Source organism: Topomyia yanbarensis, chromosome 3, assembly GCF_030247195.1.
Source record: "Topomyia yanbarensis strain Yona2022 chromosome 3, ASM3024719v1, whole genome shotgun sequence".
In the NCBI taxonomy this organism is placed as follows: Eukaryota; Metazoa; Arthropoda; class Insecta; order Diptera; family Culicidae; genus Topomyia; species Topomyia yanbarensis.
In genome coordinates this window covers 387,754,854-387,781,970 of record NC_080672.1, presented here as the reverse complement: position 1 = coordinate 387,781,970, position 27,117 = coordinate 387,754,854, and the positions used below count along the sequence as shown (strand labels likewise).

Genomic DNA, 27,117 nt, shown 5'->3' with positions numbered 1-27,117 from the left:
AATATAGTATTCGTCGAGCAATTGCTCCGATGCAAATGGGAATATTTTTACGTGCTACTGCTCGTGATTTTGACATTCCAAGATTGACGTTGAATTCCATTTTCTCTATGTTACAATTGAATAACATAACATTCATCGATTTATCATTGAACAACCATAAAATTTGGGTAATATCTGTACTAAATCAATGGTCGGGTTTACCCCACCATTTTTGAAAACAGCAAAAATGAACTTTTTCGTAAAACGCTTTTATCTCCAAATTTTCTAAAGATACAAATAAAATGCTATATATAAAAAGTTGTCCAGAAGTCCAACCTGGTATATAAACCGACTTGATCCGATGTTAAATGAGCATTTTACAGCCGAAACCATTTACTATGTCGGATTTGCCCCACCTTACCCTATTGTTAATTCCATGAAATTGTGAAAATCGCAATATTTTTAAGTGATTTGTACGATTGGTTTCGGTTGGAATTTTAATTAAAGAAACAGCTTAAATTTCTTGTTTTTGGACCATAATTTCAAAATTCAGTTGGGGCATTATCATACGAAAAACATGTTTACCATCTTAATGCATAACATAGGTCCTACTCCCCGTATATGATGGGACGGAAACACGGCACAAAACAATCCATCATCATTCCGAGTGGTCACAATTTCACAATTGCTTGCGGTGAGCATGATATCTCGTAAATCGCTCAACTGAAAATAATGGATTTAGCAAAAATCGTTAATTTATGGCAATTTTTACTGATTAGGCGAAGGGTTTTCGAAAAAATCCATAAATGGGCACATACAAAATTATTTAGTTTTTTGGCAATAATATTAATTCAAATTGAAATTCCCTCGAATAGTGGTCACAAAGTTTCCCCTAACAAAAAAACTCCTTCGTCCAATCTCTAGATATTGTGATGCTAACCTCTAAAAATTTCAGATCTATTGGTTTAACGGTATTCAAAATAATTCGTCCACCGCCAGGTCAAATTTCGTAAAATGTCGATACCGAGATAATCACGTAGTAGAACGCGTTACTTGGTGCGGACTATATTTATTCATTGAAAATATCACAAGCATAAATTATTGCTTCCAATTTTCGGTCTTAAGTTAAGTGTATAATGCATTCGCTTTATATGACTGCCAATTGATGTTCATGTACATACGACGCAACGAAATAGCGGAGGGATATTAGACAATCAAGGAGAGCGACTAAAATGTTGCGACTGATTGAATCTATGAATTAGTATGTTGGGAATCCCTTTGCGATTTCATTTCATCAGTATATGGCAGCCTCTGAATCTTTTTGTTCGTTTGATATGGAGCAAAGAGAGAGAGAGAGAATAACAAAAATCAGGAGAAAAGAGAGGACAAAAGAATAAATCAATTAGAATCGACTCTTTCCTCTATTCTATACACTCCACGCGATAATATATGCATTGACGCATAATTTCATTTTTATACAGTGAATGTGGACAACACTAAAAGCCTGCTAATCCGAAAAATCATAATATTTCTAACAACCGTACAATAAACAATAATTATTGCTAAACAAATGAAAAATAAACACAGTGGAGGGACATCAATAGACAGTGAGGGAAGGAGACTAAAATGTTGCCACTGATTGCATATATAAGTTAGTAAGTTAGTATTAACGTTTCGGTTTCATCACATAAGGCTATTTCTGGTTCTTTTTTGTGGTAGTTATGGAACGGAAAGAGAGAGATTAAAAGAAATCTAGGAGAAAACAATGGAAAAATGATTAAATCAGTTGGACTCGATTTTTTCACTTATTTTATAAACTAATTTGGTTCTGACCAAAACGACATTTTCGAAAGCATGCCTTCGCTGCTCGTACAAACTTGATGCGTTCCGTTTTACCATCTTAAGTGAAACTGTTTCCCGAAGTATTGTAAAACAATTCTCCAATCGAGCAAACATTACTGCTTTTTTCAAGAAGACGAACATCTCGTCCATCAAAAAGCAAACCAGTTATTGCTCAGATTAGTGCAAAATAGTGGGGCGAATATAATGGTAAGTCATTTGTGTAAATTTAATTGTTTAACAAGTGATATCCCAAAATTTGTTCCACCCACAATCACAATGAAAATTTTCAGCACAATCAAACCTATAACAGAAACCAGTAATCTAATTCTTGGCTTGTTCCTTTCTTGCACTGAACCTCTCATTCATAGATTCGAGTTATTTTGGTGGTGTAATCATTAAACCATTTAATAAGCTTTGTGTAAATTTGATGAAATAACTAATCTGTGATAAGTTATGTTCTCACGATCTTAAAAATTATTTAGCGGGAAGCAAATATCTGCAAAATATTTGAAAATGAAACCAATAGGCAATAACGCAAAAAATCACAAAAAATCATCTGCTATGTCTTATTTTTCCACAAAAAATTCCCTTAAGACGTTAAAACCTGACGAAACATAAAAGTTACTATTTATTATTTTCGCAACATACTTGATCAATTCCGAATCTTGAGCAGTTTACTTTGGTAGATTAAATCATTTTATAGTTTATTTTGCACTGTCCGCAGGTCCATGAATTCCGGAAGATGGATTTTTGTTATCAAATATGCTGGGAAGTCTAGAAGCTTAATAAAACTGAATACTTCAATGCCACGCAGGTTGTTTTTCCCAATCACATCACATTGTAACTTAAAGGAATAGTTAAATAAGCAGTTGTTCTCACTCATCTGGCAGTATATTGCCGAGCACGTGGTGTAAAAGTATACTGAACTCTTTAATGTAGTTTCATTCCTAAATTGAAATTTTTCATGAAATTTTATTCGCGTTGTGTCACAGTACTGATAATAGTAGCAAAACGTGTGATAAAACCAAAAAAGAGTTTAACGATTTCACAACATCAACAAATTGCCTGCCAGATCATTTTTTTTTTTTGGGAAGGTTCCGAAAATCTCTTCTCTCGAACCTTCCCTAACCCTAATACCTAACCCCATACGATGAGCTTTTGAGATTTTTCAATTAAGAGGGCTTTCTACTTATAAAATAAAATAGCGGAATTTTTCGTGAAAAAAGCAATTCCGCCATTTTATGCGTAAAAAGCCCCTAATTGAAAAATTATCTCAAAAAATCATCGAGGGGTTAGGTATTTTTTTACATAGAATGTGAATCGAAATCGGTTAAGTAGTTTTTGAATGGCAGTTAACACCGCAAATCATATTTTTTTCCAGAGACGTTCCATAAAAAGCTTCGTCACCGACTCGCTTGTCGATATTTTTTCATAGAAAAATTACAGAATGTTATTGAAGTGATACATTATAATGTATAAAAGTTTTGATCAATTCGCTTTACCCAAATTTCTCAAAAAAAAATCGCGAAAAAAGTGTTTCTTTTTTCACGCTGAAACCCTTAATTAATATTGCGTTGAAATTATCTATGTTTACTGTTTACTAGGTTTACAAGAAGCGAGCTTTGGTCGCCCAACTGCTGGAAACATGAGCTTTCAGTCACACGCACTCATTCTCTTCAACAAGCACGCGTCCGCTCTTTCTCTGACACGAAATGAATGAGTGTGAGCAGTTGTTTCGACGATCCCTGAGCAACAGGTCTATTGGCTCGACCGATCGCCTTCAAGCCCCAGTTGTCTTCGGTATCGCGCTCAAAACAGACGTAAAAAGTTCCGTGCGGAACATCGCGTGCGTGTATTTTCCACTGAATATTTTCCTCGCTCTCTGCCGTGTGTGGCGTTGTCTTGGGGGCTACACAGCCCACAGGCTCTCTTTCCTGGAGCGTAGAAGCTTTCGAGGTGCTTTACGACGTGCTGATTAAAGTTAGTGTTGTTTCTTTGAACAAACAAATAGGAATAAGAGATAGATTTTATTTACTGTAAGACATTACCAATCGATAGCCGGTTTGTGAACTGTGATGAATGTTGGAACATTTTCGGTGATGAGTGACGTTACCCGTTGCTCCCAATGCCTAGAACTCTATTGCTTGAACTAGATCGCGTTAAGGGGCAAAGCGACGAACCCGCGCACTCTTGGTCTCGTGGGGCGTGGATTTGTTTTAGGGTCGACCCCGTTGTGCAACCCTTCATCATCTGCTCGTTGGAGTACGCCTCACGAGATCAGGTTAAAGCATGAGACTCTTGAACTTGAAGATCCGAGTGAAGTAGGAGAATGATGTGATAAAAAAAGAGCTCCGACAAGACAAGGACGGAAAGGAAGTAGTTATTTTATGTGTACATACTTTCTTTTCACCGAGCAAGAAACAAGTGAAGCCGACTCGCACACAGCAACACACGCGAACCGCGAAGGTGAACTCCGTATGTTTCGTACTTTTTCATGGGGAAGTAAAAAAGTACGAGGACAGAGCATCGTAGCGGTTGGGGCAGTCGGTCGTCAGCTGTGATGTTGCTATACATTTTTTACGAGGGCTCGATCGAAAAAATGATGTGAGAATTGCTTGTGTCTCGTGAAACCACCCGCGAAGACTAGAAGCGAGCCTTCTGAAACCATTCTCCGTGCGATGAATCAAATACTAAAACAAATGATTCGCGAAAAATTATAATAACAATTAAATTATATAACGGTTTAAAATAGGTATAAAGAAGTCGTAATTTTTTTTCGAAATTTGTGTTGTGAAAAAACGATAAAAAACAATCGAAGAACTAGCGATGAAAATCTCAAATGTACATAAACAATTCACGTGCGCTGTTTCCAGTAGTATTAGTTAAAGCTAGACAGTGAGCGTCGAGAGTGCAATCGCGCCAGAAAACTTCATGGAACAAAAGGAAGAAGAAAAATTAAATAATACATATCGCATCGTCTTGCACTCACCATGTACTTTTCTATGTACCTGACCGGTGATGTTGAAATAATGAAAAAAATATGCTTTTTTACTTGTGTGGTTGTGCAGTGCAGTGAAACAAGTCAACTAAACGAAAATGAAAAGAAAATCAAGAAAAAAAAATGCTATTTTTATTGTAATTGTGAACCGTAATTCATTTGCAGTTTCTGTGGCGTCCATTATGTGACATGATTAAATTTGTAGTTTTTTATGCTCGCGGTGAATTGATACGGTAACATGAAACCGTGTTCCGATTCCACTATTTTTGCGAGTCGCTGACACTCCCCCTGGCAAAAGTATGGCATGCTCGAACCAGTTGAAAAGCGATAGTTTTGCGCGCGCGAAACCATGAACAGAGACAGTCGGGACGAGGGAAAATGCACTTGCTTTTCTCTTTGCACGATGAGATGCAATTGATACCTGTCTTTGTGCGCCAGTGTGTTCGAGAGTACGGAATTAAGACACTGGGTCCAGGAAGAAATCATGTGAACTGTTTGAAGCTAGTTGACGTTGATGAAGCAGACTCCTTTGAAACAGCGCTCGTGAATTGTTGAAGATACCGGACAGCTGTGAACTACATGGTAGCGTTTGGCCGATCTGTAACAGGTGGGAGGTAAACATTATTGTAACAGAACATTGTCGAGTTTGCATACCGTTTCTAGAATTGATAAGGAATTTGTCAATTAGGTCTCTCTTGCCCATGTTTTACCTGTCATTTCATTCACTACTCAATTTATTTATGACGTAAATCGCTCTACTTTTGGACTTATAAAGTCTAAAGTGACTTTGTTTCCACTTTTAATCACGTAGTGTTTACAAATAATCAGAAACCGTGTACTTCCCTATTTTACGACTGTATTTATGAAGTTCGTACAGGTTTTTACTCGAGTTCCAACTAACGAGTATATATGTATTGTCTTTGACTGCATCGAGTAATTGTTTGGAATTAATTGAATTGCATCCCAGCTACTGTCACAGGCTTTTTGATATTCCATCTCAATGCAATTTTTGGACTTGTAGACGGTGTAGTCGGTGGTACAATGATTCAACCTAGCGTGTGATAAGTCTATCCCTCTTGTACATTACACCGGTGTAAAACGTGTTCTTTGAACTTTAAAGACAGACTTTTGTAACTTTTCGCGAATCATAAAAATCCCAAAAAAATATCTTTAAAATTAATTTATTAAAGGGGTGACATCCATCCAACATGCAGTGAAGTTAGTGCTCTATTAAAATCAACACTATTTTTATTCAGAAAAACGTACAGCCTTCGCGAAGCATATTTGACGATATTGAATTTAATTAATTCTGAAGCATTTTTCAAAATACATATTAGCTAATTTTGGTAGTACGTAGTTTCTTCTGTCAATGAAGTCAATGAAAGGAATCGTTGACAGCAAAAAATAAGTAAAAGAGTTGAATTAGAACATTTCGAGTTCCACTCATCAGTAACTGACACCAACAAGTTGCTTTAGGCGTTCACACATGTTGTGTAAACTGTTTGGATTTAGTGTCCAACTGGCGCCAATGTTGATGTTAGGTCTTGTGCCGTCATGCGCAATTGATCTATCCAATGTTAAAAAAAATGTATTTTCTAAATCTTGACGACAATTTGAGTTATCTAAAAATGATCATTCGCTTAACACAATTTAACAAAAATATGAAAATATTTCAAATTATTCTTCTGAAAACTAATCTAAATTATTATCTGAGAATCAAAACCCAGTGATACCGCTGAATACTAACTTGCATTTTCACCGCTATGCGGCATTGTATGTATCAGTTTATCACTGCATGTGAAAATAATGATAATTTTGTTGTCTAAAACTTTGCCGAAGACTACAAATTAATCCAACTTACTTGGGAGAAGTTAAAGTCTTTTAATGAAGTAATGTCTGAGTCAGTAACGTCTGTCACCAGGTCACGTCTGAAAACTCCAAAATATATCTAAAAACATTTTAAACGAAAAAACGCCAAACATCGTTTAAAACGTCTAAAAACGACTTAAAACGACGAAGACTGCAAAATACACCAAAATCGTTTAAAACATCTTCAAACGTCTAAACGCGTATAGTGATGTATAAAACGAGTAACCATCCAAAACATTAAAAAACATTCAAACACCTCTTAAACTTCTAAGAACGCTAAACCCTCAAAAACACCCTACACATCTTAGAATGTCAAATATGTCGTCGCTGTTGTGCTATCTTATGACAAGCGCCATTTAGCACATTTCGAGAAAAACGATTTTTAAAGTTTGAGATTGAATATCTTGAAATTTATAAATGGTATAAACAATCCAAAGAAGACAATTGATGCTTCTATCAATTCTGCATTAATCTCTCAAATATTACGAAGATCGGTTGACTAGTTTGCGAGTTTTTACTATGAATGTAAACAAAAGTCGCACTCACACGTGTCATAGGCGTGTATTGATGACAAAATTTGTATGACGTGTCATAATCGTGCATGGAAAATTTTCCATAGAAAAAAATCATCAATTTTTAACTTTTATTCATATCTTTGCGTTTATATGGTCTATGAACAATCAGTGAAATGCATTTTGAAGAAAATGAGTCAGGGAATCTAGAAAAAAATGTTATTTTTGGTTGCATTGTTGCCAAATATACTTTATTTCCAGTTTAAAACTAAAACTGTGTTTTTCTCACAACTCGTATAATTTTCTTTTGAAAATGTTTATGCCATTTTATTACTCAGACATTTTCACACATAAAAACATCTAAAACTTCAATATAACTTGAGCACATCCCTAGATACAGTAATTTGAAGCAAAAAACTCACAATTTCTCATCATGTTTCTCGCTATATCTAAGTAACCAAGTAGAATTTCAAAATTTTGAAAACGCCACTTTGTAGAGATTTTTCAAACAAGTAATATGGTATATCTAACTCAGTTTACCCCAAAATGGCATTTGTCATAAGATAGCACAACAGCGACGATGTATAAAAACTCTACTAATGTCTAAAAACGTCTTGAAGTGTCAAAACACATCTAAAATGCCTACAAACATCCAAAAACGCCTTCGAGGTCTAAAAACGCCAAACAGGGGTCTAAAACCGTCATAAACGTTTAAACATTAAATTGGAAAAGAAACGTCCACAAACTCCTTAAGCATCAAAACATACAAAAAGGACTGAGTACGTCTTAAAACGCCTAAAACTCCACATAATGTATAAAATCGCTAAAACGCCAAAGACGGTTTAAAAATGTTTCAAAAGGCTTAAAAAATTTTAAACTTGCAAAAAACTTCTAAAGATGCCCAAAATGTCTACAAACATTTTTGGTGGTATCCAACGGGGAAAACTTGATCAATCATTGTGTATTGGGTGGTAGCTGCTGTTGTGTGTGATCTCGCTTGGCAGGTAGGGTACGATCACCACTAGTGCGATAATCATATGTTCTTTCTTCTCCAGCGATAGCATAAGGGTTAGTGCATTGGGCCGGCATCTCGAAGGTTGCGGGTTGGAATCTCGATTCTGGAGGATTTTTTTTACATAATTACTTTTGCTTCACCCACCATTTCGATCAGTTTTCCCCGTTGGATACCTCCAAAAAATTCTTAAATAAGGTATTGGCACTTACGTCAAAAAACCAAATAAACTAATTATTAGTCTACTTCTAAAAGCGTGTTAGCATGTGTTAAAGCAGTTAAACAACATCTAAAAATGACTTAAATCGCTTAAAGGCAAACATCCTAAAAACGTCTCGGCTAAAACGCCAAAAAACCACTAAAACATCTAAATTCTATTCAAAACGTCTGAAACTTCTTTACAAGCCCAGGGACAAATGATCACAGTGTTAAAGACTCCTTAAATAAAACTATCCTATCCTTCATAACAAGCCAAAAACGCAAAAATAAGTCCAACAACGTCCAAAACGTTTTACAACGTCTCACAACACTGAAAAACGCTCAAAAATATTAAAAGCGCCTAACAACGTCTTAAAAGGCCAAAACATTTATAAAACGTCTAAAAACGCGCACAAGGGTCTTAAAATGGCTAAAATCACAAAAACATTTAGAAATGTTTAAAATATGCCCAAAAACGCGTTAACATGCCAAAGAATGTCTAAAATTTCAAGAAATCAATAACAACTAATATCATCTAAAAACGCCAAGAACGCCTACAAGTATCTAAAAACGTCTTAGAACACTGAAAAGCGCTCGCAAACATTAAAAGCTGTCAACAAAACGTATCAAACGTCAAAAAACGTCTAAAAATGCTTAAAAACGTCTTTAAACGGCAGAACACACCAAAACCCGTCAAAACATCTTCAAACGCCTAAAAACGTTTTAAAATGGCAAAATACGCCAGCAAACGTCAAAAACGTCTTAAACCGCCTAAATGTCCACAAGCGTTTAAAAATGTCTTGAAACACCTAAAAGCGTATAGCAAACTATAAAACGTCCAACTACATCTTAAAACGCTTAAAACGTCAAAAACGCCCAAAACTTGTTAGAACTCCAAAAAAGCACAAACAAATTTTCAAAAGTTTATTAACGTCTAAAAACGTCATCAAACGTCAAAAATCATCTAAAACGTCTACCAACGTCCCAAAACGGCTTAAATAGCCTAAGAACGTCTTGAAGACTCAGGGGTGGGTCGATTGAGTTTTCAAAAATTCGTTTTTTTTTCTGGGCAATCTATTACACACTTTATTGCATGTAAACCTGTTTTTTGAAGGGGCACACTATTTAGTCCCGTCCAGTGTGATAGCCGTTTAAAATCTTCGCTCGATGCATCAAGGGTTCCTTGGAACCACGAGAGACCGGTAGCCACACCGCTCAAAATTATTGCATGTACTCCGCGAAAACAATCGATAGTTGTTTAATTGTAGCCCTAGTAGCCCAACGTCGTGTCAACCAGCTCAAATCAAGCAAACGAGATTGTTTCTTCCGAGTGTTTTACGAAGTATATTTTGCATATTGACCAGCTCACAAAGTGCAAATAGATGGGGTCGTCCACGACGAGAGTTTGACATGCGAAGAATTGCTGAAATATGAGGTTGGCTGTTTTGAGGACCCCAACTTCAGCCGGTAAAAATGTTGGATTACAAAAGATTGAATTCAGTCTTAATCGCAAAAAACGGGAACGAGATTATATCCCCAATCAAATTCTTATCGAATGACGTTCGCTGGATCTACTTTGCCGAGCTACATCCTCTTGCACAAGATTCGTCTGCCTGTTAGTTTGTTTGTACCAAGGATCATGAACTGCCTTAATTGCACACAATTGGGTCACACAGCACCCCATTATAGCAATAAGGCCCGCTGTGGCGTACTTGCCACATAAGAGATTTATAAGGATGATTCATGCAGTAGGAATACTGTAATGTGCCCTTACAGTGCGTGGGGAGAATCTACATGATCTCTCGACATGTCCCGCATACGAAGTACGCGAAGATAAACTGAAATGTTCCCAACAACGTTCCAAGCGATCTTCTGCAAAAATGCCAAGGAATGCTATGCCACCATCTTCAACGAATCTCTTTGCTCGTTCGTTTTCCGATGAGGCGACTCTGATGACTCACAAGAAGGAACGTCTACTGGAGTGCCGAGAAGTTATAGGAAGAAAAGAAACATTTCTTTTCCGAAGCTTCCTTGGAAAGGTCAAAAAGTGTTCCTTGCGGGGACTCCTAAAGTAATATTTTTTGGAGGTTTTAGATGAAAACTTATTTTCTACACGCAGGAGAACATTAAAAAAAACCGTTTTTGAGCATGAAGAGCATAAAACCTACAATAAAGTTAGTTATGAAATTCATCTCATCAGTATCCGACACTTATTTAGTACTATTGGCTCCTTCTTGCTGAATAATGTCATTCACGATTTCAAGAGCTTTGTCATGATTTTCGTATTTTCTCTTCGCGTTACCGGGTTATTTTATTTGTGATTTTACTCTCGAACTTTTCGCGTGGAATATTGTGATTTTCGTAACTATTCTTCTCGTTATCATGATATTTTTTCATGAATTCATTCTGGGGTTTTTGACGCGAAGTGATGAGATTCATTTCCATGATTTCGTAATTTCTTTATGCGTAGCGTGCTATTTTATTCTTGAGATTACTAGCGAATGTGACACGCAGAGTAATATCACTCGTAGCTTTTCAAATTATGTCAATAACACAAATTATGACTGTATCGTACTTTTGGCGTACAGCATAGTTTTCGTTTTCTCTCTGTACGTTTAAATAAACCTTATCGAATGAAAACAATGTTCAAGGCCCTAAGACTTTTCTGTTAATATCTACTGCCCGAACCTGTGAAGGGTCGCTAACAGCGGAGCACTACTAAATTTGACGAACCATTTCACGGAACTGAAATGAATACTCCAAAATTCGTGAAAAAGCTCACATAAAAATTTCAAAAATATGAGCAGAGTAGCAATGGAATGAAAACGATTAGGACATCCTCTAAATTTGTGAACTTTTTCACAAGCATGCAAAATCGTGTATAATTTGAATCAAAAACCAGTTCTCAACAACCAAATATGTATCGATGAGTAATATTGAGTGTTTTGTCAAATTGTTCACGTGAAAATATTAGCGGTATACGAGGCATAAATAGATTCGTCGATAATCCCAATACTTCCTGGTTCACCATTTCTCATATATTTCCTTATACAACGATTTCAACATGTTGCGAGAGAGATTTCATGCCTGAATTACCACTGAATCATACAGTGAAGAACAAATTGTTATCAGCGTGAGTTATAATTCTGTTATTTCTCTCTGATCGGGTTACTATATCAACATAATTAATTTTTCTAAATTGTCAAAATTTGAGCTTGGCGATCGAGTTTTGACATTTCAACAAGCTTTTCCAAATTAAAATGTTCTCAATATGCCTACGACCAATAGAATGTGAAAGCATCGAAACAATCTAGAAAGCTCAGCAACCATTTAGCTCTGGAACTGCTTCTGCGGTTCCACGAGTTTCACCGCAATTACCTTGCCGTCGTTTAGACTTACATAAATTTTTCCTGGGAGCCTGCCAGCTGAAGCGTGTAGAACTAACAAGAAACTTCTCCAGCGAATCGTTTTGTTGATTTATTCACTTGGGTGTCTGCCGGTTAGCTGGCTGGTGCAACTAGACGTGCGTATGCTAAAAATGCCAAACCCCAAACGCGTTCCGCAGCAGTAGCAAGCAGCAGCACCACCAGCTTATAGCGTGCTTCTGCTGTTGCTACTGCAGGTTCGTGCACTATACACATGCATATCGTGGCGTGACAGTGTTTGGTCGTGCTATGTCTGACTCTGTGTACATAAATAAACATACCGACCTAAAGGTTTCAAACAAATTGTTACTCCGACTGGCAAGTCGCGCTCTCGCGCAATGGCTGTGATTTGACAGTAGCTGTGACTGTGTGTTGTTTTAAATTACGCTACAGCTCCAGTAGAGCGTTTGTTGATTTTTCTCCAAGTTCATTTCTTCTTGTTTAATTATTGTTGTTTTAAAATGATCAGTCCATTAGATTCCAAAATTGAAAATCGAAAAAAAAATCTAGACTAAAAATCAAACTGTTAAAATGCAACGAATTCACTTTTTTCTTAGCGTCCAATGGCTTTATTTTAGCCTAAAATAGCAAAAAGGCTTATAACAATTTGGATTATTTCGTTTTTATTTGCAATTACACAATTGATAACATGTAATGCCCTCGCAGGCCAGAAAGCCGGTCCGAAATGGGTACACAAATAAAACTATTTCTCGATTATCCAGTTCATATCATTCAGTAATTGGCCAATAAAAAAATAAGCATTAGACGGTTACACGCACAGCTGCCACAGCACTTGTTGAATGATAAGGAATACTAAGTTTTCAGGCATTGTATTGAATCAAAAAAAAATATCAGACCGCTTAGCCAAAATGTTTTATTCCTAACCAACTAGTTTTTCGTACATATACTATGCCTTATATAAGCACTGAATGCAATCTTAGCTCAAGGTCGAATAGGTTAGGTTGTGTGCACAAAACACTTGAGGTACTGGGTGCAACCCTTCAAGTTTCACCAATTCACGAAGTTATAAACAACTATGGAAAACTACCGCCGTCATCACGCGCAGAAGGTGCACAAAAATTAGTTCCAACTAATGTGCATTAATTGTCTTGGCAATCATTAGCAGAGTCATTAGGTATTGAGGCCCTCGCAGAACTCGCGCACAATACCTGCCGGCTGGTGTGGAGTACAAAAGCGAAAGGGTTTATTTTATTGTGACCGTTTGCAATAGATTGATGGTACTTTATTTATTGTATCGTAGATTTCATCGAAAAATATAATTCATTCGATGGTCCCTTCAGGAAATTTATGACGTTTAATACCGTGCAATATCAAAAGCGAAACGGTAAACGAGGAGATTTTGTGGGGACCATCCATGCTTTTGTGTTAGTTGAGTCTACAATGTGTAGTTGCCGCATAATTTTTGAAGAAGTATGGACGAAACTATTAGTTATTTGTTGGTTATGGTCTTGGTAACTTCGGCAATGTTTCTACATTTAAATAGATACTTTATTAGAATGGTGATAAAATTTGCTGTTAGGTGATATTTAAGTTATAGAATGAAATTTCGGTATATGTCGAGAGATCATGCAGTAAGGACTTTTTTCAGCATTGTCACTGCATTCCCACGATTCTCACCACACTTTCCACTGCGGTTCTTATTACTACAATGGATAGCTGTGGCGCCCAATTATTTATAATTATGAAGGTTCATGGCCCACGTTACAAATAGATGGACAAGCGTATGAAACTTGTGCAAGAGGTTGTATCTTGGTAATTAGGTCACTCGAAAAGAATTGAATTCAGTTTATGTAAGCAGTTACTATACCATAGAGCAGATCCTTGCACGTCAGACTCCCAGCGGTGACCACACCATCGATCTCAATTTCGCGAGCGGGGATGTAAATGTGGTAGCCGGTGAAGAGCTCACAGCAAACAATATCGTTTGCCTGCTTCGAACTTGCTATCACGGCCCTGAGTTTATCCGATCGAATATTGCTATTTCGGTCACACCATGAAGCAATTCATCAGGTCGTTTGAAATTTAAAAAAAAATCAAAGAATTAATTTTGTTTTTGGTTGGAAAAATGTAAACGGTTATACTTTAAAATCAATGGCGGAATTTCGGAATCGTTTTTTGTTATCTATACTTTAGCTTCTGAGCTAGGTAAATTGGTTTTTAGAAAAGCTCCTGGATCTTTTATGGAGAATTAAGATTCGTATTTTTTGCGTAGAGACCCTAAATCCTTGAAGAAGTGTACTGTATTTTAAATAGAATACATTTTTGCGATACATTCAGTGTCCTAAATTTTCATTGCGAAATGTATAAAATTGGTCGAATGGTAGTGATCTCTGGTGGCGGCGTAATACGGCGTGGGATATTTTTGGGTTGTGAAGGAAAGTAGAAACGACTTCTTGCACAAACCTTGTCATGCTGGCTATTATATCTGCGTTGAAACACGCAAACCAACAAAACCAAGGACTGATGACGTAGCGATATCATCAGCTTTCAATATAAAATAGTGATTTTCAACCGGGAATTAATTATATTTGAGTTAATTTAAATGTTACATGGGTGCGTTTCGACTTCGTCTCATCAGAAACCGACACTAACTTTTTGTCGGAATAGATTAGCGCCGCGGCGGTTTGACACAAATCCATAAAACTAAAAAAACACTTTGTGTTTCAATCGAACGACTGGTCAAACGTGATGTCCCGCCCGAGCAGAAGTTTTGTTTATACCGATAAGACACTGTGAAGCCGAAACCAAAAAATTTTCGCCCTGGTGAGAAATTTTGGCGTTTACCCAATTTTTCTCCTTAGGGTGAAATATAGCGTAGTAAATTAAACGAATGTTGGAGCTTTCGTGAAATGAAATATTTTATGAAAATGGATCTTAGACTAACGGAAGTCGCCTTTCTTCAATACCATCACTTGCACAATGCAGTACTGATATCATTTAACACGCTAGGCCAAGCAGAAAGCTTCGTCTTGCAGAACAATCTTAAACACATTAATGAAAGTGACAGGGTAGGAATTAAGGTTCCTGTGTACAGGAGAAATGTCAATATAGAAGTAAGGTTACATGACCTATCACCGCGTATCACTCCTAAGCTAATTGCAAAATGATTGTTGCAATACGGAGATGTAGAATCTGTTACACTTGATACATAAAGAAGACCTTTTGCCTTCTACTTGACTAAAAAAATTAAGAACTCACGGTATTATTATTAAACAAATCACGCTATGCACCCATTAGAGGCAAACTTCTACGTGCAAGTACTGCAATCAGAGACCACATCATGGACAACCTACGACCCCGTTAAGTTACTGCTATGAGCGATGTCAAATAAACGAAGGAAGAAAAACGATCTAGATTTGGGTCCGAACGTTTCCTGGGCTACTCTGATCGTATGATATACAGAACTCAATAATTTGACCACGCATACTTTAAGCAAAAGAGCTGGTATGAAAAAATCACGAAATGGCGCGGTTTTCTAGTATGGTTTTTAATAACATTAGGCCAAATTTTAACTGCGGAAAAGTTCAACAGTATCAATTTTGTTGGCTTTTTCGACAAATTGATGGCAATGAGAAACAAAAGAAATGAAAATTGAAAGGTGGATAGCTATTCTAGAGTGAAACAGTTATAAACTTAGAACAGAAAACTTTCCATCATACCGATATGAGTCTGTCCAGCCCTAGTCTTCAGTTCTAAGCTTCGTTTCGGCAGACTTCGCAGCCGAGTCTGAAAAATGAACAGGACAATTGCATGACTAGTGCAAGGATCCTACTGATTACTAAGAATCCTTCCTGGCTGATGCTCGAACATACGACGGGTTGCTTATGAAACCAACGTCTTACCCTCTGTACTGCCAAACAAAGGTTAATAGTTAAAGGCCATGAGTCTCGTTTGGTAACGTTGGTCAAGATAGGGGCTCAACCAAATGAAGCGTCTCTTACATTTTATGCATGAGATTATGTTTTGGGTGTTCAGCAACAGTCAAAATCGAAGGCATGATGTAATGTCAGTTGTCAGTATTCAGCTAAGTTGCGCCTGTCCAGACTCGGAACGGAAATGCCGTTCTGTTCGAAAACACCTTTGTTTCCATATCTTCCGAAGACTGAGAATGAAAAGTATCACACAAAAGTGTTATATTCAATAAGGTGATCGTTTCACAAAAAACATACCAGAGTTCTTACTTTCAGTGCATAGTACATAGGTCAAATTTAGAATCGACACGCGTTTAAATATGGTCGGCGGCGCATCTCAAAAAGGACCAACTGACCATTTTTTTACCAACATGTATTTTGCAATTGACTTACTGTGGGTATACTATGCTAGGCCGTGTAGTCGTACCTTTAGCTTGTTATCTTCCTTGTGAACGGAAATTTTAACACCCCTCACCATCAACCACGTGTTTTAAGTTGTTCTGTAAAATAAAACTTGCTACCGGAACTAATGCGTTGAATTGCGTAGGTGATGAAACTGGATCAAGGCGATTTCCGTAAGCCTAAGCTCCATTTTTACCTTGAGCAAATTCTCCTCCTCACGAATACTGAGTTGAATACCACGCAATTCACTAAAGCAGTCGCGGGTTAGATCATCCACTGGATCTATTCATTGTTCTGGAAACAATGTATATTAGTTCGAGCGACTATTAGTTGTCGTTCACTTTGCAACGTATATTTGAAGGATAAGAATTGTGGCAATTATTGACAAAAACTGGAGAGAGGGGTCCATTGTAAGCAATTTTAGCGTGGCATAATTTATGGATGGTATCCAAGGTATTGGGCTCCGCTTTTGAAAGCCTCTTTAAACTTGTTAGTTTTTATAAGGATCCATTTAAAAATTACGTAACGCAAAAATTACCCAAAATTGACTCCCCCATCCCTATGCCACAAATTGTCACAAATGTCGTTATCCCCCCCCCCCACTAGTATGCAACGAATTTTTTTTATTTTTTTTTCTTCATTAAAAATATGTTACGCCACGATCTAGTTTATTATTCATAATTTCAGAACCTCGGTCAAGATTTTCGTAAACCGTTCAGTTCACGAAATCGTGATTTTTTATCATGTATTTATGAACGGATTTTTTCCAGTGCATGGATGAATGTTTGGAAGCACACCCGATCAGCAAAGCATGCTCGCGACTCGAAACTATTTTGAAAGACGTTCGATATTTCATCGGCATAAGGAACGTGAATACGACAAAAATTATACTCGCTAAGCAAGAAAGAAGTTTAACCAATAACGACGCGCGAAAATTTTACAAAACGATCAATAGCATGAGCGGAAAAAGTTCCCTGGTGCCAATCATGTTGATCAACCGAGACGGAAATGTGTTGGATTGGATTCATCAACGATGATGGACACAATATGGATCCACCCATGCTAGACGGATTATGAAGGACTATTCGGTGAGGCAGTTGGGAAGAATGGAAATACTTCCAAAAGACGGGAGTTACCGGCTGTACGAATCGGTATGTTCTGAGTGGAAGAAGAAGTACCTTCGAATTGGTTGGATGGACTTATAAGCCCTACCTCCAAGAAGGGTCGCCAACTCGAGTATCGTAACTATTGAGGCAAAATAATCCACAATGCCGCCTATAAGGCTCTCTCTCTCATGCTCTGTTTAATAGACTACTTCCGTTGGCTGAAGCCTTTGTATGCGAATATCGAAGCGGGTTTCGAAAAGGACGATCAACGACAGATCAGTTATTTACTTTGGAACAAATTCTGGATAATTTGCGGGAATAAAACTTGCAGACTAATCACTTATTTGTGGATTTCAAGGCTGGGTACGATTTAGTTAAACAAAACCGAACTGTAGCAAATAATGGTTGGTATACGACAAAACTGCCTAATCAGATTCGTATTACGCTAGATCAGTCTAAATCAAGCCTTAAAATAGCCGGAGAGACATCTGACACGTCTGTGACGTTAGATGGATTGAAGCGGGGTTTGCTCAATGTAGCGCTTGAAGATGCAATACGAAGATCTGGTATACAAAGAAATGGAACTATCATCACGAGAACCCATATTCTTGTTGACCTCGCCAGCGACATCATTGGGGTGAATCGCAGAGTAGTGCAAGAAGAGATGTTTATGCCTTATAAAAAGGAAGCTGCGAAAATCGGCAGATAAATTGCCATGTAAAGATAGTCCGAACGGTGTTCGTTCTGAAGGGGAAGTGGATGGATTACGGTACAATGTTGTCGACGAGTTCACATGTCTTGGAACACGAGGAACATGCGATAACGATGTTAACCACGAGGTAAAAAGGCGTGTTAAAGCTGCGAATGTTATTTTCTACGGTTCGCGTAGTCGGCTAAAATCATGTAGTAATAGTCAAGTGCAAAACTTGCTCTATACAAATCGCTGACACTCCCTGTTGCTCTGTATGACCATGAAACGAAATAATTAAGTGTTTAGTATGTTCGAGAGACAAATTTTGCGCTTAATATCTAATCGGTAGCACGGCAAGTAGGAGCTGTACTAAGGCTACAAACATGTTGACGTCGGAACCCAAGCAAACGCAAAGCCTATAATTCCCCTTTGCTCATGGTCCAAATTCATCCCCACTGCATGGGGTTTTTCTGGTGTTTGAAATGGGTTCAACCTATGAAAACACCATCACGATGGTCCGGAAGATCCCATGTAAAAACCATATTCTGGTGTATTTATGCGTTTTTGAGACTATTTTATGGTGTTTTGATAGGTGTTAAATTTGGCGCAGACCATATTCATGGTATCTTCATGGGGTGGTATGGTGTTTAAACCCATGACAATTTGCTCGGGAAGGCTGATAAATCACGGTAGACTTCTGTAGGTTGGGCACATAGTGAGAATTCTGGAAAGAGACCAGCGAAAGTCATTTTCATCGGAAAATCTGGAAGAGGTCGTTAACTTCGCGGCAGACCTTGTACTCGCTGGCTGTGTATAATTGAAGAAGATGCGGTAATGGCAAGCATACAAGCAAATTTGCGACCCAGGATCGAACTACCTGGAAGTTTTTTTTTAATAGCCCGCTTCTTACCCCCACACCAAAAAGCTCACAAACGGAGCCCCCTGGTAGTGGACACATCAGTTCTCAGCGTACAAAAAAAGGTCAGCACAACAAAACAAAGTTACGAATCGCGGAAACGCTGAGAACAAAAAAAAACAATACGAGACCGACAAAACACAAAATTTGACAAGAAGCTACGGCGAGTACCCAGCGGAAAAGAATCCTTTTAAGGGTCCCATCGTAGCTTTGCAGGAAGCTCATAATAATTTAAATTTATTTATTACTTATTGCTAGAAAAAATGCATTTATCAATTGCTTTTATTAAAAAAAAATGTTAACCAATATAGCTAAAGGAATAAGCTCGATTGGTGGTGAACGAAGTTTATATTAAAAATTCTCCTATTTTATTTTTTAAAATTAGTTTCAATTTTGCTTGGAAACGAGTGCGACATGTTATTTGCTTTAAATCAGTAGGAAGCTGGTTGAATAACTTAGGTCCGATGAAAGAAATGCGTCTTTGACCAAGGTTCGTGGATACTCTGGAGTATAATAAATTATTGGCTTGTCTAGTGCTGTGAGCTCGAATGCCTGTTGTAAATTCTAGATTATTATGAGCAATAGTGTTATGCAAAGCATTTTGGATGTATATTATTGTTTGGGAGTTAGTCAACCCAAGCAAAGGTAAAATGTTATGGGCATTATTATTGTATAACAAAATAGTAGGGTACATAAATGGTTTTTTATAAATAATTTTAAGACATCTGTTTTGAAGCGTTTGTAGCTTTTTCAGATTCGAGATACTGGCACGGCCCCACATAGATACAAGGTAGTTCAGCAATGAGTGGATGTGCGCATAATAAAATTTTAGAAGTGCATGCTGGGGAACAAAAGAGCATACTTTACGCATAGCCCCACATAACGATGCAACTTTTCTCTCTATAGATGTTATATGCTCAGGAGAGTGTGGGGTCTAAGTGAAGTCCTAAATATTTGAAGCAGTTAGTTTCCTGAAGTTTGAAAGTTCAAAATTCGTTTATTTGACTTGGATCACAGCGGTAGCTTAACGTAGCCGTGGATCCTTGATATGTTTACAATATGTAAAAAACTTAAACAAGTGTTATTGATTATCCATCGGATCTCATACAAGAAACTTTCTATTGCGCGCGAAGACCTTCTTTCGTGGAGGGCAAGCGTTTGTCTGCTCACCTATTGCGTCATGAGGGTCATTTAATTCTGTCTTTTAAGGATGACCAGTGTAAACCCGACGTCATCTTTATTAACTTCCTCGCCGATGTTGCTTTCAATGGATTTCGGGGTGCTGGATGCTGCTTTTGCAGTTGTCATTATGGCCTCAACAGCTGCCAAAAATTTGGCTACCGTTTGTGGTTCATATATTGGTATTGAACTCTTTTGGATTGGTTTGCAATAGATGATTTGGCAATTGATTACAATGCATTCTCATCTGTATCTTTCGCACAAGCTTGTCAATAGTGAGCTGTCTGATTGCAGTTCTTACACGTAGGAATTTGCGCTCCATAGGTGCATAATGTAGTTTGTTCAATAATAGCTCCATGAGTGAGTTTTATTGTCAAGTAGGATGGAATAGGTGTTTGCGATCAGCATCTTTACCATAAGAACTCCGTATCCACGAAGAAGTCTACTTATCCGTATTGCGACATGCATCCTGCAATTACCTCAGGAGGGGTACGTGGTGATAAGTCGTGTAGTCTTACCTCTATATAGTCATTTTCTATATACACGGAAATCTAAATTCTTCTTTCAACCACATGTTTTAAATTGTTCTGCAGAACGAAACGTTCGGCTTGTGCTAACGTGTTGAAAAATATTAATACTGCATTGCGGAGATGATGATACTGAATATAAAGAACCTTCGTAAGTCTATGTTCCAACTCGCAACTCGGTCGTAATGAACAAAATTTAAAGTCAACGACCGCTGCACTATGGTCCCAAAGCTGTATTTAGGAAGACAAAACTGTTTGCGCCTAAACCGTTGGTTTTAGATATATAGTATCTTCGGCAAACTTTCTTAGAACTTTCTTACCGATTTTGTTATATTAGTTGAATTAGGGTGGTCCTTGTGGTTAGGGTGTTCAAAGTATCAACTTCTTAGATATGTAAAATTCAGCTACATAATGTTCTACAAAGTTATAAATCAATTAAATTGAAGCAACTTTTCCGAAGAAACTATGTGGCTATCTCTAATGGTTCATGTGCTATGATTTTTGCAATATTTAAGGTAGGGTGGCTCCTTAAAAATTGGTTTTCTATTAATATCTTTTTATGTGTTAATTTCTCGCTAATACTTTGTTCTATAGGTTTTTAGAACTTTTGTAAATACACATTTTTGCCGAAGCAATAAAGTTTCTATCTCTTTTGTTTGCATAGTTACAGGCGATTTTCAAAACAAAAATGGTTTTTTTCAAAGCTATATATCTTCCAACATTGCAAATGGATTTTCAATCTTTTAATTTCATTTGAAAGATCGAAACTTTTATAGTTTTTGGTGAAAAAACTGCGAGAGCGTTATTTCTGTAAAATAAATAATTAATTTTTGAAATTGGTGTATTTTTCAACAAAAATCGTTCATAACTTTTCAAATAGACGAGATAATAACTTTGTTACTTCAGCAAAAATCTTCGCCATGCAAAGTTCTAAAAGTACTGCAAACAAAGTATTTACGATAAATCAATGTATGAAGTGACAAATGAAAAATAGTAATTCTAAGAGGTCACGTTTTCATCGCTCAATCTCTTATGGTAAAATCAACTGAGAAATAGACATTGAGTGTGATAATACCGAATGGAATGGCAATTCTATTGGATTTGTAAACGTTTTTGAAAGAACAATCTACCGTACATCAAAATAGTACAGTGGATTTACAGTAGAGCTGCAAACTATCGTTAATCCTAAATCGGCCAACAAAAGTTATCTATGCTCACTTAAGTAAATCCTTTTTGGTTTGGACTAGTGCTCAAAACGAGTGTTAGAAAGAAAATGTTTTAGTTCACGGCTTGTTATCTTAAAATAAAATCTTGAAACGAGTTTGTTATTCATAGCAGCGGAAATTATTGTATGCTTTTCCGACATTTATGCAATGTTTGAAAGTATAAATTAATTATCGACTACAATGACGGCTGTGGGTAAGTTAAGGAAAGATTCTCAATTTTTTGTTACTTCAAAATAAATAAAAGTAGGAGGTCTGAAAATCGCTAACCGTGAACTGGTAAAATAACTCATAAAGCATAATTCCCTAGCATCTATATAATGCATGATGACGGTATTTGCTTTTTTGGCCCCGTAATAGATAACTTTTATTTAGAGTTTACTATAGTACGCTATTAACACTATTGTGAATTCACGCTAACATGTAGTTGTACGGTAAATTGTTGTGTTTTCAAACAGTGTCACATATTCAATAGATTTTCATTATAACACACATTGACTATTTCTTAGTTGATTTTACCATAAGAGATTGAGCGATGAAAACGTGACCTCTTAAAATCACTTTTTTTTCTTTGGTCACTTCATACATTGATTTATCGTAAATACTTTGTTTGCAGCACTTTTAGAACTTTGCATGACGAAGATTTTTGCTGAAGTAACAAAGTTATTATCTCGTCTATTTGAAAAGTTATGAACAATTTTGTTGAACAATACACCAATTTCAAAAATTAATTATTTATTTTACAGAAATAACGCTCTCGCAGTTTTTTCACCAAAAACTACAAAAGTTTCAATCATTCAAATGAAACTAATAGATTGAAAATCCATGTGCAATGTTGGAAGATATATAGTTTTGAAAAAAACCATTTTTGTTTTGAAAATCGCCTGTAACTATGCAAACAAAAGAGATAGAAACTTTATTGCTTCGGAAAAAATATGTATTTACAAAAGTTCTAAAAACCTATAGAACAAAGTATTAGCGAGAAATTAACACATAAAAGATATTAATAGAAAACCAATTTTTAAAGAGCCACCCTACCTTAAATATTGCAAAAATCATAGCACATGAACCATTAGAGATAGCCACATAGTTTCTTCGGAAAAGTTGCTTCAATTTGATTGATTTATAACTTTGTAGAATATTATTTAGCTGAATTTTGCATATCTAAGAAGTTGATACTTTGAACACCCTAACCACAAGGACCTCCCTAATTCAACTAATATAACAAAATCGGTAAGAAAGTTCTAAGAAAGTTTGCCGAAGATACTATATATCTAAAACCAACGGTTTAGGCGCAAACAGTTTTGTCTTCCTAAATACAGCTTTGGGACCATAGTGCGCTGCGTTGGAGCAGACCATCAACTTTACTCAGGTTGGCAAGAATAAATACAATGGTCACGATGATGCTGATGAAGTTCTATTGAAGATATTGTCGCCTTGAAATAAGAGTTACAAAATGCAATAAAACATTCCCAATATGAACTGTTTTGTTAATGTTAATGACTGTTAGTAATCTGACATTCTTTCCTGAAAACCGCAGAAAAGCCCCTCATTGTATACAAATAAACCATAATTCTAAAACTATTGAATAACAATACCAAATAGCCGCAACAGCCTCGCGTTCCGATTAAACCATTTGTGAAAGAACAGATTTTTTCCGCTGAATTTCAATCGCTAGTGTCAATCGTTCTGTATTGGTTAAGAGTGTGAAACTTACATCACACGCAGCTTCGTTCAATAGCGCGCGCACGGACCACACATCGGTCGGCACGATGCTAACAATAAAACCTAGCCTAGGTAAAACGTGATGAATCATATCGGCAGCTGCGAATTTGTACACACCCCTGGCATATGGTGTGTCGCAGCCCAACAGTGTGACTCTGACGACCGACGACAAAGATGACGAGAACTATGCAGATTAGAAATTGTGCCGGTGTGATTCAGGTTAAATGATTTAGAAAGATTTTTTCATGGTTTACGGTGGGAGGTACCAAATATGGGTCATGTGCGGCACGGAGCTTGAACGACGTATAGAATATAGGCCAGCCGCGTTGAAAGTTACGTGGCTTTGCACAGAATTAAACAATGCACTCACTTGTCATTTTCACGAACAAGATTCGGTCTTGTTCTCCTCGCCTGTTGAAATTGTACAGCGTTTCAGATAGCAATCAACAGCACAGAATTCCGATCGCAATTCCCCCTTCGCCCAGTCCCGCTTCAGTGATCGATTTCTAAACGAAACCGATTGTTAGTGAAAATAAAATCGCTCAGCTGATCGCGATCGTCGAAACTCACACCAGTAAATCGGGTTGAAAAAAAAATGCGCCTATACGAAGCGCGACGGATTTTTGCCGTTTTTTATTGACATTTGCTAGTAATAATGAGGGAAAAACATAACCCGGGATATAGGTTGAACAATTATCGACAGCCGGGGAGTTTGCTTAGTTCTAATGACATTCTCTCTCCCTCCATGCTGCGTAAGTACTGTACAGCTTCGTAATCCGGTCACTGAGCGACGAGAGTGTGTTACAAGTTCTTGCTAGCGATGCGTCGCCTGATTATTCCGATTTTCCTAGGCTGTACTGCACAGCAACTGGAGTTCCAATGGTTTGTACGGACTGCATTCAACCTTTCGCTCTCCTCCGGTCGCCACCAGTACAATTATTGATTTCGATTTAATTGCCTCTATACGAGCAGGATTTTATAGGCGCAGGCTTTTAAAATAATGACCGTGTCAGGTAAAGCGGTCCCGATTGTCATCCAACCAATCCGCTAGTAACAAGTTCAATTTTACCGAGTGTTACTTAGCTTTAGAGGTTTACTTAGACTGGTTTCCAGATTAATTCTTCGTGATGACTAACATATAGACAAATTTAAAATATTAGATTAGTAGTATATTAAAAAAAGTCGATGTCAGATATCATTGTAGCAAAAAACTTGTTTCCCATATTCATGAAATGGAATCTCGGGACATTTCAGAAAGCTTGTAATCAATACCTTCTCTATATAGTGATCATTCCAGCCCCACATTCTCTCCTCCAGCTAACAGAATAAGTTCTTCGCGAGACGACCGGCTCAAAGCTGTTTAGTTCTTTTAGATTAACGAGCAGTAACAACGTCTGCTCCCGCAAGCTCGTTTACTAAAGTCCAACTACTAGCAGACACCCTCTTCCCCATTTATGAAATCGTCATCAGAATGTAGTGATTCTTGTTATGCAAATTCCTGCTCATTCAGGCTTGTTTTTCTTTCCTTGTCGCACCTGTCCATCTAGTCTTCCTACTCGCTGCTGTCGGGTACCTGCTAGTTAGCCCTAGTGGCACCGTTCAGCTGACTCTAAGGCTGTGAAAATCGTTGTTTAGTGATGCTAATCTGTACACGTAAATTTCCAGCATGCCAAGCTGTTCTCAGCTGTGTTTCCCACAAGTAGCAAGTATCACTACTACTACTACTAAACACAAAACAAATCAGTCTGTCTCCAACACACCTTAGTTCCAGTGCAGTATTAGAGGTCCCATTCACCAACCGTTTCGTCGCTAACTGTTGTGTGTTCGGCTTCGGGTGTTCTGAATAGCCATAGTCTCCGGACTATATGTAGCACTACCTTTCAATGCCCGCTCCTCCGATCGGTTCGTAGCCATCGCTTTTAGTTCGTAACATCGTTACCCCTCGCCTCAATTAACCCTGTTCGTCAAGCAGTGCGCGATTTTAGTTTCACCGACATCGACTTGAATCTATTCCAAGGTCAATGAATTCATTGTATGTAAAGTTTTTTTTCAGCAATTGCTCTAGCTCTAGTGGTAGTGTGTGTGCAATGTCGGGCCCCTGGCTTTTGGGAGTGCTTTTTGTTCAATACATTAAGTACCCTCTCATCCGGCCACTCGTACTGATCCAGTTCGGTCGAGTGGATTCGGCTAAATAACGACAACAGCAGCAACAACAAAAAATCAATCATTATAGGCGTACAGTGAGCTAATTTCCTCCGCGCCCAATAATGGTGTGCGATTTTTAGGACCCACATGCTACTGTAAATTGATACAGGATATTAAAGCAGTGTCTCGATACCTAGCCGTACCGGTAGCTCCGGACGGATGTATACTTATGTATACTCGATTTAATGGTTGCTCTCGACAAACGGAGCCGATTTTATGAGTAATAAAAATTAATTGAGACGAATCAATAACGGGACCAGGTCTCATTTTTTTTTCCTGTGGTTAGCGCAGAAATATTTTGACAGAATTTCACACGATTAAAATTTATTTAATTTATTCGGTTCAAAATTCATTAAGCTAATGTTTTGGTCAAAATTTTAAATACTTTTTCTCGGTGGGCAATCTTTTGCAAATGCTTGGGGAAGGTTTAGTTCGCTTACGCATTCGTCCATATTATCGTCGCTGCTGGTGGCTTACTACTTACAATCGGTTTCTATGTTTCTTCGTCCTACGAGTTACAATTGCACTGCTCGACAAAAAAACTTGAATGTGTTGAAACCGCATTTTTTCGGAAAATAGAAGGGAAATGATGAATATGACGTTTTCGTTTTCTACTAGTACGCCATGATTGGTTTTAATACGCATTTGAAAATTTGTTGTGTTATCACTTATAAAAATTGCCACCCAGTGAGATTAATAATTAAGAGGAAATAAAAAAAGTCAAGTGAGTGGATGTTTTGGTATACATTTGAGTGCAGAATAAAATGATTTTGTGTACAAGCTAAGATCCAAGATATTTTTTTACGATCAAGAACACATAATTTTAAAACCGTCAAGTTTGGACGTTTAGTACCTTCGACATAGCATAAAAAAGCGCATATTTAAAAAACGATTAAATCCACCTAGCAGTGAGATGAGACATTTCTTACACATACCGTCGTTAGATCATTCATCAGTTTGCAGAACTCATGCGAAGTAGGCCCCCAATTAGAGGTGGGATGAACATAGTTTCTAATCCACGCACGAATAAAATATCACATAAACGGAATAAATTATTAAAATCCAACAAAACTCATGAAATTTAAAAAAAAAATTAAGCAAAAAATTAAAAAAAAGTTATCACATTCTCAAAATTCCTAAAACAAAGTTACAAAATTAATGAAATAAAGAAACTAAATAAAATGTATAAATTGAAAAAATGAATAAAATAAACAAAATGTGCTTTCATTAATAAAATGAACAAAGTGAATGAAAAAAATGAATGAAATAAATAAACTGAATAAAAAATAAAATAAATAAAAGGGATGCAATAAATAAAACAAATAAAATAAAGTAAATAAAAAACAAAATAAATTAAAAATAAAATAAATAAAATG

The 27,117-nt window shown here is 37.1% G+C and overlaps 1 protein-coding gene across 1 annotated transcript in view; it reads left to right on the top strand.

The window, feature by feature from the left end:
* Positions 1–3,611: 3,611 nt before the first annotated feature.
* Positions 3,612–27,117, top strand: part of LOC131693215 (uncharacterized) — a 206,035-nt gene continuing 182,529 nt past the window's right edge. Inside the window, exon 1 of the mRNA XM_058980862.1 lies at positions 3,612–3,801. The gene's annotated coding sequence lies outside the window, so the exon portion shown is untranslated. The remainder of the gene's footprint in view (positions 3,802–27,117) is intronic.